This window comes from Cervus elaphus, chromosome 10, assembly GCF_910594005.1.
Source record: "Cervus elaphus chromosome 10, mCerEla1.1, whole genome shotgun sequence".
Taxonomy (NCBI): domain Eukaryota; kingdom Metazoa; phylum Chordata; class Mammalia; order Artiodactyla; family Cervidae; genus Cervus; species Cervus elaphus.
In genome coordinates, this window is record NC_057824.1 from 38,365,522 (window position 1) to 38,380,403 (window position 14,882).

Genomic DNA, 14,882 nt, shown 5'->3' on the forward strand with positions numbered 1-14,882 from the left:
GATTTCTAAGAGGAGCTGAAGAAAATTCTTCAGCTTTCCACTAACTCCTCAGGGGTCACATGGCACAGTTTCTAGCGTCCTTAGAAAATGGGGAGTTGGCTTAAACACTTTGGTCTCTATTATCATGTCCCCAAAATGTGAACTGGAATTGATGAGGACTTCTGTGTTGGGTGGCTGTTGCAGTGATCACGTGGAAGTGTCTCATTGCTTGGTCCAAGGGCGAGCAAGGTACTCAATCAGTGAAAGAGTGGGTGCCCCACGTGTGAAATCTCTTCTATCCTGCAATAAAGCTTACCTTCCCTGTCCTTGTTGCAAGCACTTAGCCCCTTCCCAAGAGAACAAAATACAGAGCTCACACACACACACAATTAAATGGAGGAGGGTGGGGGGTTTAAAGGCTTAAGTTACCCAAGATTTGCTTGTCCATGTCCAGAAGCATCTCAATAATTCAATTCTACTACCTGATTGCAGCCCAGAATTAATTCAAGACACTCTAACTGGAGATCCCAGGGGACAGGATGGACCACTGGGCTTCCAAGGCCAGAGTCGTCTCACTGAAAACCAGGTCTGCCGCACTCATGGGCATCCTCATTGGTCTGAGGCCGTTCCTCTGAGCTTCAGACCATTTAACCAGCCCAATGCTCCAATATTCCACCCAGAGGAGGGGACGTGACCCTCCCTAACCTGCCTTTTCCCATTTCTAAAAGGGGCTGCTTAGCTGGAAGAATTTCTTAAATGGCACTGAAACTCTAGTACAGTAGAACTTAAGGCTTTGTTGAGTCCCTTCTACGTAGCTGGCCATTTCCGAGGAGGACTGAAACATCTCACTTTCTTGAGATTAAATTTGATTAGAAATAGTGAGGAAATGCTCAAAGGGTGGCATCACTGTAGGGCAGAGAGACCCTGAGATGGCAGACTTTGGGTAGGTCTCAGCTGTAAAAACCACCCAATAGAAAAAGGGCTCCCAGCTAGACTCATTTATGCTTTTGCACTGGGACCAGAAATTCAGGGTAGACTCATGGTAAAAGCCTGGTTGCCTGGAGTCAGACGGCTCTGGATTCAAATTATGACTTTACCTATTATTAATTGAAAGTGTAAAGTGTTAGTTAGTCACTCAGTTGTATCCAACTCTTTGCAATCCCATGGGCTGTAGTCTGCCAGGCTCTGTCCATGGAATTCGCCAGGCAAGAACACTGGAGTGGGTTGCCGTTTCCTTCTCCAGAGGATTCTTCCTGACCCAGGGATTGAACCCAGGTCTCCTGCATTGCAAGCAGATTCTTTACCATCTGAGCCATCAGGGAAGCTATTAATTGTCCAACTATTAGTATTTCTGTCATGTTTGCAACTACATCTCCTGCTCTGTAGGGGACACTCAGTCCCTGAGATGGAGAACAATACTGGTACCGACCCCATAGGATACAATTAGATGACAATTAGAGATACAATTAGATAGATACAATTAGATGACACCCGTAAATGATTTAGCTCAATGCCTTGCACAATGCTAGAGCAGAAACCTGGTAACAATAAAGAACAAAGCATCACAGTCTTCCAAACTCTAGTGCATTAGAATCAACTGGTCAGTTCAGTTCAGTTGCTCAGTCATGCCTGACTCTTTTGCGACCCCAGGGACTGCGGCACACCAGGCTTCCCTGTCCATCACCAACTCCCCGAGCTTGCTCAAACTCATGTCCATTGAGTCAGTGATGCCATCCAACCATCTCATCCTCTGTCATCCCCTTCTCCTCCTGCCTTCAATCTTTCCCAGCATCAGGGTCTTTTCCAATGAGTCAGTTCCACAGTCAGCTGGAGAGCTTGTTAAAAATAGATTGCTGGTAATGTTCTTATCATCAAAAAAAAAATATATATATATATAATGATTATGTAATGGGATACATGCTAATGCTATGATGATAAGAATTTTGTAATATATGAATTATCAAATCAATACCTTGTACACCTTAAACTTACACAATGTTATATGACAATTATATCTCCATGAAGCTGGGGGGAATTGATTGCTGGGGTGAAGGAGGTGGATGTGGTTATAGAACTGACAGAGATCTTTTGGTGTAGGGACTATTTGGTATCTTGACTATAGTGATGGATACACAAAACTGCAAGTGTGATAAAATCGTACAGAGTGGAATACATGTAACATATGCACTCAGATGAGTATGAATAAAACTGGGGAAGTCTGAGTAAAATCCGTGGATTATATAATATCAGTGCTCCTGTTATGACATTATTATACAGTTTTTCTAAATGTTACCATTGAGGTAAAACTGGGAATGGTATACAAAAGATTTCTCTGTGTTATTCCTTACACAGAGGAATTATGTGAACTTATGTTATGTGAATTTAGAATTATCTTAAAATAAAAACAGATCACTGAGCCCAATTTCCAGAGTCTCTGATTCAAAAAGTCTAATGTGAAACTGCATTTTTATTTACATGACTCTTTTCCCTAGCTTTATTGATATTTGACTGACAGAAAACATTGCCTAACTTTAAGGTGTATCGCAGGATGACTTTTTTTTTACATTTCTTTTAGTTTTTTTGATTGAAGTATAGTTGATTTCCAAAATTGTGTTAGCTTCTGGTATACAACAAGATGATTCAGATATATATATATATTTTTTCAGATTCTTTTCCATTAAGTTTATTACAAGATATTAATGTATTCCATACATAAGTGATTTTATATGATATTTGCCTCTGACTTATTTCACTTAGTGTGGTAATCTCTAGGTTCCTCCATGTTGCTGCAAATGGCATTATTTTTTATGACTGCAAATGGCATTATTTCATTATTTTTATGACTCAGTAGTATTCCAGTGTGTGTATGCGTGTGTGGGTGCCTGTATATATACGCCACTTTGGAGGCCAAATCTCAAGTCCAGGTTGTCACCTGGGCTTCCAACTTAACTGCTACAACTGGCTAGAGACCAAGAAGTCCCAACAAGCCCCTCCTTACATTCCATCAATTTGCCAGAGTAGCTCACAGTACTCAGAGAAACATTTGACTTATTAGATCACAGCTAAGTTGTAGAAGCATATAAGTCCAGGACAGCCAGATGGAAGAGAGGCATAGCGCAGGTTATGTGAGAAGGGGTACAGAGCTTCCATGCCTCCTAAGTGCCCACTCTCCCCGAATCTCCATGTGTTGACCAACCCAGAAGCTTTTTGAACCCAGTCCTTTTCAGTTTTGAATCATAGGCACAATTGATTGAATGATTGATCATTGGTGATTGAACTCAGTCTTCAGTCCCTCTCCTCCCCTCCCCTCCCTGGAGTCTGGGTGGGACTGAAAGTTCCAACCCTCTACTCACACCGTTGGCTCTACTGGCCATCAGCCCCTCTCCTTCCTTGCTTTCTAAAAGCTACTTCGTTCGCATAACTAAAGACACCTTTTTTGCTCTCATCACTTATGAAATTACAAGAGTATTAGGAGTTCTTTGGCCAGAAACAGGGACAATAACCAAATATATATATATATATATATTATATATATATATATGTATATATATTTAATGAATCACCATATCACAGCGATGGTGGTGAGGATAAAGAAGAAGATAACAATCATGGTGACATCAATGGTTACAGCACTTATTGGTTACATATTGTGCACCAGGCTCTTTGTGTGCATGCTAAGTCACTTCAGTCATGTCTGACTCTTTGCGACCCCACGACTGTAGCGTGCCAGACTCCTCTGTCCATGGGATTCTCCAGGCGAGAATACTGGAGTGGGTTGCTATGCCCTCTTTCAGACCGGGCTCTTTACATTGTGTGTACTCCATGCTACACATACTATCCTAGAGACTCAGAAGTTAAAATACTAACCAAGATCATGCAGCTGGTAGGTGATGGTGCCTAGACATTGATTCAAAGCATTCACTCTTCACCAACATGTCAGAGATTGCAAACCAGTGTCCACTGCTAAACTCCAGCCTGCAGATGTACTTTATTTGACCTACAGAGTGATTTAATTTTTTAATCGGTTGTCTATATTTAAATAAAAGATTTTGGCGTTTTTTTAAAATTTTTCATATTACTTGCGGTATCCTCATTTCTGGTTTTTGGAAAATTCAGAACGTCAGACATCACCAAGTCAGGATTCCCAGATGATAACTACTGGCCAGGACTGCCCACTCAGACCGAGTTTGTGTTCATCATTTTGCCAAAGTCCATACATGGGCCTTTTCTCTTTTTAGGTCATGGGCTGGCTCCAAAGACATTTGCATTTTCAAACTTAGCCATTTCTACAACCTTACCGTGACCACAGGCCAGTCGTCAGCCACATGGCGACTAGATGCTATGGAGTGACCTTCCTCTGACCGCAGGATCAGAGGCTGGCTGTGGCATCTCATTGGCTTTCCAGATCTCTGGGAGGGCCTGCTGGGTCCGGTGTGGGCAGGGCCTGATGGGAATCCAAGGAGCTGGTCCAGCCAGAAGGGGCCATGGCATCACCCTTAAAAAGCATGACATGAACTTAGATCCAAAGATGAAATTGGTTTGGGAGGGGCAAGTCCTGTGCTCCCTGCACTGCATCAGCTGGGAGAAAACAATCTGGCACGAACAAGATCAATACCAGCTCAGTGAATTCCCCTAGAAACTGTGAAATTGCATAAAAGATTTGATCAAAGTCGCCATCAGCCGCCAAGCTGTAATGACTTCTGTGATTTTTCTTAACTGGATTTTAATTTTTATGTTTATTATTTGGGGACTGATGGAGCAGAGGAAATGCTTCAGCCTCCAATGCCTCTCTCCTCTCCCGTGAAGCACTTTAAGAACTTGGAAAAACTCAATTGCAAAGGAAAAGCATTTGGCTCTCGGTGTTTCATGTTTTGTTCCTGCTCCCCGGGCTTGGAGACAGCTCAGGAACTTAATTAAAATCAATGGAGAAAAAGAATTGAATAAATCACAACATGAATATCTCTGAAAGTCTATATTACAGCGCAGCAGCATGGAGGTGAAAAAAGAAGCCCTGTTCTCCCTCTCCCTCTGGGAAGGGGGGAGATTAAAATTATCTCAGAGTGCACTTGATCTTTCTCTCTCTATCTCTCTCACTCTCTGTCTCTCTCTCTGTCTCTCTCCCTCCCTCCCTCCTCTCTCCAAGCAGACCCTCAAGAAGTCAAGGGTATGGCTGGCCGTCACTCCCCAAAGAGGTCACTAGGACCCTCAACCATTATTGAGTGTAAGACACATGACATTGGTCTTCCTGCAACAACCCTACAGAGTCATTACGCTCAAGCCCCTTTTTGCAAGCGAAGGTAGGAAATTGTCCCCGTTCACCTGGTGCCCGTCATTTACCTTGAACTTGGCAACTTCTCCTTCCCCAAATAGCCCAGTGATTCTCCCTAGCTCTTGTGGATGAATGACTTGCAGGGGATCTGAATCACACCCAGAAAGAGATGGAAGAGGAGTTCGTAGGACCACCGGCCTGGCCCCTGCCTCTCAGCACAATCACTTCTCACTGCTCTGTCTCCAAGAGAACTGAGCTCATTCCTTACAGCTGCCAGAGAAGGAAACTCCCCTCCGGCCTTGAAAATTCTCTTAAGCATCTAACATCCCACATTCTCCACAGAGCAGAACTTGCTCAAATCTAATCTGAATCTTTTGGGCCATGGGCTGGATCATGTCCTCAGGATAAATCTGAAAATGAGTGATGGATCCCTTCCTCCTTCATCCCTCCCTCCCTCCCTGCCTCCATCCTTGTCAGAGTTCTGCCCTCTAGCCTCTCAAAGCAGATAAAAACACCCAACCCAGTGCCTGGCACAAAGCTTGTGTTTATTAAATATTAATTTCTTGGTTTTTTTCCTTCCATGCCTAGGCTCTGGGGGTCACTGGCCATCCCATCCTTCTCTTGGAGTGGTTCACAGTCTCAAGAGAAAGCTTAAACGTGCATAAGCACAGAGCTGCAACCCAGAGACGTAGCTGTGAAACAGCGAAAACTACTCTATGACTCCAGGGACAAAGCTGATCTGCCTTTCAGGACCCTGTCTCCAGCATGCCTCCCACCCACCTGAAGCCTTCCCATTTCCCTTAGGACAAAGACAGGATCCCTGAGCCCCGCCTGTTTGGCCCTACCTTACAGTATTCTCCTCTCTCTACCCTCAAGGTCCTCACACAAACTCTTCTTCCTGGAATAGTCCTGCCTCCCCAGCTGATCTGATAGGCTTCCCAGGTGGCTCAGTGGTAAAGAATCCATCCCTGGGTCGGGAAGATCCCCTGGAGTAGCAGATGACAACCCACTCCAGTATACTTTGCCTGGCAAATCCCACGGACAGTCTATGGGGTCACTAAGAGTCAGACACTACTGAGTTACTGAGCATGCACGCACTTCATCTGGCAGCATCCTATTTCTTGTCCATACTCTATTTAAATGCCACTTTCCCAGGAAGCCCTTCAGGACCCCCACCCAAAATTGGTGCAGGTCCCTTGTTTTGTGCTCAAGCTTTCTAATACCAGCTACTTTGCTTTTTAAACACTTGCCACGTTGAATGAATAGCTGCTCATCAATGCCTGTGCTTCCTGCTTGACAATAAGCATCCTAAGGCTGGAAGACTTCATAGCAGTTGATATTTTAGATGGGACTCGATAGTTATGTAGAATAGACCAGTGGGAAAGGGACAGTCAGGTGAAACATGAACATAAAATGTGCTCCTGGGGTTGGATCATTACATTTGTATTCGTGAATCATTGCCCCAGAATTGCCGTATCAGAGCCTCACACTCAGTTACTTCCAACAAAAGGCATTATTCTCATGCTCCTGGGTCTGCAGCTCAGCTAATCTAGGTTGAGCTTGGCCAGCCACTCTACTGCAAGCTGCACTCTGACTACACTTGGCTCCAGGCTCTCAATCGGCTCTGGTTCACAGATGGCTCTTGGCTCCACGTGTGTTTGTTCTGGAACCAGGCACAAGGGGCTCTAGCCACATGGGGCACGTCCTTCTCACGGCAGATCATGCTACAGCTGAAACTGACCAGACTAGCCAGGTCTTCATCATTATGCTTATGATTCACTTGCATATCCTCTATCCCTATGCTTCTTTCGTCAGTGATTCCTTGGCACCTAGGTGCTTCAAGTAACTCATTAGTTACAGCTACATCACGTACCTGGTGTTTTTCCTCTTTGCAACACTCCTCTTCTTTATAAGCATTCTTCATTCCAGAAGAGCAGGTCACTGTACCATAACTTCAGAGATCACCAACACCCATCTCCAAACCTCCTGACACCAGCCTTGATGGCTTTGAAATGTTCCATGAGTAGAATGAAGACCCTGGATTTGCCCTGATCCTTATCAAGAACCCTATTTTGAGCTAACACTGTAAGTTTTACTCAATGAAATCCTTTTGAGGAGGACGCAGTCCTTGAGGGCCTTAGCCTGCTGTGGCCTCCTTTGCCTGACAAAGAAATAAGCTACTCTTCTCCTTCACCCAAAACCCTGTCTCTGCGATTTTGATTCTGTGCTGGTGTACAGAGACAGAGATTTTGGTTGTAATCACCTACATGAAGAGGACATGCGGGAACACTTGAGGCCTCATGCAGCCTTAGCCCAGAACAAGAAACTAGACCCTCCCACCCCCAACTCCAGGCCACGCCCAACACGGAAGGTGTGGGGAAATGTGCTCTGCCTCTACTAGGAAGAACTGCAGTCACGTGGCCAAAAGCACAGACATAGAGTTTAATACTGGGAGGGTGTGAACACTGAGAAGATGACTCCATCTCTCACAGCAAGGGTAAACAAGGACTCAAAGATGGCATCTAGTTTTTTGTTTGTGCAAGTGGCAGAGATGCGGGTCATTCTCTGGGATGGAGAACATGGAGGGAAGAGAACATTTGAGGGCAATGTTGAGATCAGCTCTGAGCATGTTGACCGCATATAGTGTCCAAGACTTACCTAAGCAGAAAGGTCTGACCTCCTCTGGCCTCTGTCTCAAAGGAGAGGTCTGAGTTGAGATTCAGGAGCATTGGTATAGACATGGCAGACCAAAGATTTGAAGGATGGAGGGCCTTGGTCAGGGGCAAGGTGTGGCGTGGCAGACCCCATTGACTGGCTAGTCTCTTCCCAGCCTCCTTTGCAGCCAGGGATAGCCATGTGACCTTGTTCTGGCCTAGAAAGTGAAAGGACACATATTCCAGGAGGATTTTTGGAGGGTTTTGTTCTACCAGTAAAAGGGCAGACTCACGGAGACAGATGCTGGCATTGCTCTTTATCACTGTCTCCACTTTAAACTCAATAATGTGCTCATCTCCAGAGCATTTTGTCACTATGAGATTGACAAGCAAGAGGGGAAAAAACCAACAAGCTAAAGATGCTGGCACCCTGATCTTGGACTTGCCAGCATTCAGAATGGTGAGAGACAAACGACTGTTGTTTATAAGCTGCCCACTCTATGGCATTCTACTATACAGCCCAAACCAACTAAGACAAGCACTGATGTCCTTAATGAGAGAAAAGCTTTTGCAGGGAGGAGATAAATGGAGTGAAAGATCACAGGGAATGAGAGGGGTAGTGAGCATTTGGGGAATATTGGGGCTCATTCACCCTCTCCTCCCTTTTGGGTGGGACCTTACCCATGATTCTAGGATTGAGGCATGTGACCCAGAACTGGCCATTTAGCCCAACCAAATACCCCCTAACTATAGCCATTAGTTCAGTGGTTGGCATGTGCCCCAAGCTGGGCTAATCAAAGTGGAATCTGGGCCTGTGTTAGATGACAGGAAGAGAGAGTCTCTATATAAATTTGTAACCTGTTAGGTATCTAATTTAGGAATGATTGCAGTATCAAGGGAGAGAAGTAAGAAAATATATTGCTTTTATAAAAATGCAGTAAAAGATACAGCATGAAGAGCCCCTCTGCTGTATTGAAATATTGTCCTTCTGTGATTAACACTCCACACATCAAACTGGTTTTGCAGATACTCTTTTCTTGCTCACTGGACTTGAATTTGGAGGGATATGAGGATCAAGCCAAATTGCCATCCCCTACATAGAGATTCTGAAAGGGATCCAACCCAGAAAAATCAAGAAAGGAGAGAACTTATGATATTATATGAGCATCTGAATCAAGCCATACCTGAAGTCAGACCATATCCTGGACTTCAGTAACAAATTCCCTGACCATCCTCCTTCCAGCATGGGCTAGAGTTTCCGCCACTTGTGTAAGATGGATGGTAAAAGCAGTGCAATGCAGTGGAGGAAGTGGTGATTAGTGACTGTTCTTTTTACTCAAACACTGGCACTAGCAGGCAGTGATTAAATCCCTTCTCAGCCCTCTTACAGGATTACCCTGTTTAGCCACCATGATTCAATCAGCAACTGTCATTTCTGCCTCACGGGATGGGAAAGGAGGGAAGAGGCTCTTGGCTCTTTTAATCTCTTTCTGTCTGAGGACACTGGGGTCTCAAGCTCCTTTCCTCGAGCCAGAGAAGATGAGCCTTCCACCTGATTTATCACTCCTTGATTTTATTTGCTTTTGTTCTCATCAGCCTCCAGCAAGATGCTACAATTGTTCCTCCAAAGTACATCCAAGAGGAGACACTGATTTCAGAGTAACCAGCAGTCTCTGTGCTGTGATGCAGTCCTGTTGGGATTGTCCACGTGAGGCCAGAGCTTTTTGCCAAGAGCTCCTAATACTTCTCTGAGCGTGGTCCGCATTGAGCTCTGAATCACCGTGGGGCAGAGGCTGCTGCTGGGGGCTAAGTGGCTGCAACCGTGCAGGTTAGAGGTTTGCAGAGCAGGGAGCCAGCAGATCATTATGGTCACAGTGACGCTCTGTGTGTTGCTGGTGTTCCACCCATCACCCCAGGACCGTGCTCAGGAGAGAGGCAGGGAGAGGTAAAGGGGCCAGAAATATACAGATGCCCTAATGTGAGAGCCTTCTGATGTGCCCAGTCATGCAGCCCAATTGAGATGAGCCTGGAGAAACACAGTCTGATCTGTTTTTAGTTCAGCAAGGGAGATCAAAGACACCAGAGCTGGACTAGAGAGAGAAAGCATGCTACAACAGTCATGATGTGGCTTAGAACTCGGAGTCAATTCTGAGACCAAGCACAAAATAAAAAACCCAGGCGGGGTCAGGGAGGGGAGAGCTGGGAGAAGAGCAAAATCTAAAGAAAGAATCACAACTTCAAAATGACTCCGAGGGCTAAAGCAAGAAAAATAACAGGATGAGTCATGCTGAGAACAGATCATAGAGAACTGGAAAACTTATGTCCCACCTAGATAAGCATCAACTCAGCCTGCTATTCAACACTAACTAGCTAGAAATAAAGGGTTTTATGGTCCAAGTCCCTGGAGAAGGAGTATTTGAGAGAAGCCTTCTGGCTCCTCTAAAGATGGGATGTTATTAACTGGGCTTCCTAGGTGGCACTAGTGGTAAAGAGCCTGCCTGCCAATGCAGGAGATGTAAAACTAAAATCACTTAATTTTTAAATACTGGTCCCTAATTCTATTCTTAATTTTTTTTTAAGCCATATGGACTTTTGGTTTCTAGTTGGGAATGTAAGGAATTTAGATATTGCCAGTCAATCCTAATAACAAATAAAAAGCAGAACAAGCTGAGAAATCAATGACTCTTCCTAAGTTCTTCAGAGAAGTGAGGCCATGGGAAAGAGTCACTCCCCACCCAAAATTGTAGAGATAGACAGGCAGATACAGAGAATCACAGCTTACTGAGCAGAAACCCAGGAGCAGCAACCTCCATGGAAACCAGGGCTGGGGTAGAGAAGTCTGAACTGTGTCTGAAGAATCACTGGAGGCTCTATGTGGACAAATCTGAGAGATGAAAACTCCAAAGCAACCCAGGCATGGCCTGGCAAGGGGTCTTAGAGGAGGCACACTTTTGTGAGTTGTTACCTCCAGAAGTCCGATCTAGTTCTCACAGTGAATATCAGAGAGAAGTCCCCTCATACTTTTGCTAGGGGATGGGGAAAAGTAACCCTTTTGAAATACACCACAACCTTCTGTTCTTAACAAGCCTTGCCCTCAAGAGACACCATTCATTTTGCCAGGGTTAACTTGTTCCTGGGGTTTCTTCAGAGCCTCTCCTACTTGTAGGGGAGAGAAATATTCAACTCTAGCCTCTCCTCTAGTCATTCTGTCCGAATCAAGGAGGCAAAAAAAAAAAAAAAAAATCTGGTAAATTTCACACTCCAGGGGCACAGTCTCACCAAAAGACTGAGACCCACTCATCAGGCTATAGAACACTCCCCCTCCCTCCATGCCCCATCAGTAAAGGATTATTTACTGCAGTTCCTTCTACCTGGTATGTTGTATCTATATTTCAACAACAAATTACAAGGTATACTAAAAGGCAAGAAACACAGTTTGAAGAGACTAAATAAACAACAGAACCAAGAGTCTGATACAAGAGTAATATTGGATTTATGAGACCAGGATTTTTTAAACTATGACTAGTAAGGATTTTAATAAAATAATACACAACATGTAGAGAGGTAGAATTTTAAGAAAGACTCAAAAATAAATGCTAGAGATCAAAGCACTGTAACAGGACATCCCTGGCGGTCCAGGGGTTAAAAATTCACTGGCCAATGCAGGGGACACAGGTTTGATCCCTGGTCGGAGAAGATCCCACATGCCACGGGGCAACTAAGAGCATGTGCCACAGCTACTGAGCCTGTGCTCTAGAGGCCAGGAGCCGCAACTACTGAAGCCCACATGCCCGAGAGTCTGTGCCCCGCAACAAGAGAAGCCACCACAATGAGAAGCTCACACACCACAGGGTAGAGTAGCCCTTGCTCGCCACAACCAGAGAAAGCTCATATGCAGCAACAAAGACCCAACACAGTCAAAAAGAGAAAAGAATAAATAAATAAATAATGCTTAAAAACACTGTAACAAGAATTTTTAAAATGCTTTTTTATGGGCTTATTAATAGATTGGACATGACTGAGGAAAGAGTCTTCAGGCTTGAGAATATGACAACGGAAACTTCCAAAAATGAAAAGCAAAGAGGAAGAAAGATTGGAAGAGAAAAGAACAGAATATCCGAGAACTGTGTCCAGTTACAAAAGATATAACATATATGCTGGGGATAACCAGAAGGAGAAGAAAGAGAGAAGAACAGAACATAGGCAGTATTTGAAGCAGTAATGACTGTGAATTTCCCTCAAAATTAATGTCAGACATCAAACTACAGATCCAGAAACCTCCAAGAACACATAGCAGGATAAATAATCCCTCTCCAAAAAAAAAAAAAAAAAATTACAGCTAGATACAGCATGTGACGCTAGTGGTAAAGAACCCACCTGCCAATGCTGGAGACATAAAAGACATGGGTTCGATCCTTGGATTGGGAAGATCCCCTGGAGGAGGACATGGCAACCCACTCCAGTATTCTTGCCTGGAGAATCCCATGGACAGAGGAGCCTGGGCTATGGTCCATAGGGTCACAGAGTTAGACACAACTGAAGTGACTTAGCACACACAGACATACCATATTTAAACTTCAGAAAATCAAAGATAAAGAAAACATCTTGAAATAAGGCAAAGGGAAGGAAAAAATACCTAGAAGGGAATAAAGATAATTACACTAACTTCTCCCCCAGAAACCATGCAAGTAAGAAGAGAGTGGAGTGAAACATTTAAAGTATAGAGAGAAAAAACTACCAGCCTAGCATTCTGTACTTTGAAATTATCTTCCAAAAGTGAAAAAAAAATGAAGGTTTTCTCAGACCGCCCCCCCCCCAAAAAAGACCACATTGAGGGAATTTGTTGTCAGTAGACCTGCCTGGCAAGAAATGTTAAAAAAATTCTTCAGGGTTCCCTGGTGGCTCAGTGGTAAGGAGTCTGCCTGCTGGTGCAGGAAACACGGGTTCCATCCCTGGTTCAGGAAGATCCCACATGCCGTGGAGCTACTAAGCCCATAGCCACAGCTCTGAGCCTGTGCTCTAAGGACCCGGGAGCGGCAGCTACTGAAGCCCGCACGCCCTAGAGTCCAGGCTCCACAACAAGAGAAGCCCGGGCACCACAACTAGAGAAAAGCCCGAGCCGTAATGAAGACCCAGCAGAGCTAAAAGTAAATACAGTTATTTTTTTTGAAAAAGAAATTCTTTAGAGTGGAGGAAAATAATATAGGTCAGAAACTCAAATCTGCATAAAGAAAAGGAAGAACATCAGAGAATAGGTGAAGATAAAATAAAAAATTATTTTTCTTGTTTTTAACTGTTCTAACAAATAATGGCTTTTTCAAAGTAATAATAACAGCAGCAATGAATTCAATTATGTATGCTTATATATGTATACTTATATGTGATATGTTCACATAAATTATATATGCTTATGCTATATATAGTACATATATATGTACTACATAGGCATATATATACATGCTTATGTATACTTATGTGTTATATGCTTATATATATTATGTATGCTTATGTATACATATGGGTAAGTGGGTTGAATGACAAAAATGATAAAGAGATGGGAGGGAAGAATAAAGAATAAAGGTTAAAGGTTTAACTTGAGATATTGCAGTTTCAGTTCCAGGCCACCAAAATAAAGCAAGTCACTTTTTTTTTTTTTTTTTTTTGGTTTTCCAGGAAATATAAAAGTTATCCTTATACTCTACTGTAGTCTAATAAGTATGCAATTGCTATTTTAATGCCTTTAAAAAATAATGCACAAACCTTAACTTTAAAATATTTTATTGCTAAAAGATGCTAATCATCAGAGTTGCCACAAACCTTCAATTGGTGTAAACCGCAATATCTGTGAAGTGTAATAAAGTGAAGTGCATAATAAATAATAAAATGAGGTGCTCTTGTACTGTGTTATTACAAGGTGGTTTTACTATTCCCAAAGTATAGTGTTATTTGAAAGTGGACTTGGATTAGTTGCAAATGTACATTGCCAACTCTGGGGAAACCATTTTTTTAATATTTTTTAAAAAGAGGCATAATTAATATGCTAACATGGGAGAGGAAATTAAATCATACAAAATGCTTCATTAACAAAAGGCAGAAAAGGTGTGGAAGATAAAAATAGGAACAAAACTAGATAGCAAATAGAACACAGTAATAAATACAATATGTACTAACCCAATTTCCAGTATCTTGCCTGGAAAATTCTGTGGACAGAGGAGCCTGGCGGGCTACAGTCCATGGGGCCAAGAGTCAGACTCCACTGAGCAGCTAACACTTTTGCCTTTTTTTCACTAATGCAATTATATAATAACAATTAAGATTTTCAGAGCAGATCAAAAAATTAGACCCAACTATGCATTTTTAACAAAAAACTCATTTTAAATATAAACCTATTTAGAGAGTAAAAGTAAGGGGATAGACAGATACACCATATGGTCACTAATCAAAAGAAAGTAGCAGCAGATATATTCATTTCAGACTGGAGAGACAAGAGCAAGGGAGGCTAGCAGGGATAAAGAGGGGCATTACATAATGATAAACGGGTCAATACTCCAAGAAAACATAAAGATCTTTAAGGTAATATGTAAGTACCCTACCACTATGTCAAAACATATAAGGCATAAACTGATAGAAGTGCAAGGAGAAATAAACAAATCCACTATTATAGTTAGAGACTTTAACACCTCTCTGTTGCAAATGGGCAAATCTAGAAGGCAGAAAATCAGTAAGGATATGGTTGAATTCAACAGCACCCTCAATCAAATGGATATAATTGACATCTCTGGGCTAATTTATCTAATGACAGCTGATTACATATTCTTCACACATTCACGTGGAACATTCACCAACATAGACCACATTCTGAGCCGTAAAATACACCTTAAATTAAAATAATAGAAATCATACGATGTCTGCTCTCAGACCCCAGTGGAATTAAACTAGCAGGTAGCACTATGATAAAGAACCTGCTTGCAGATGCAGGA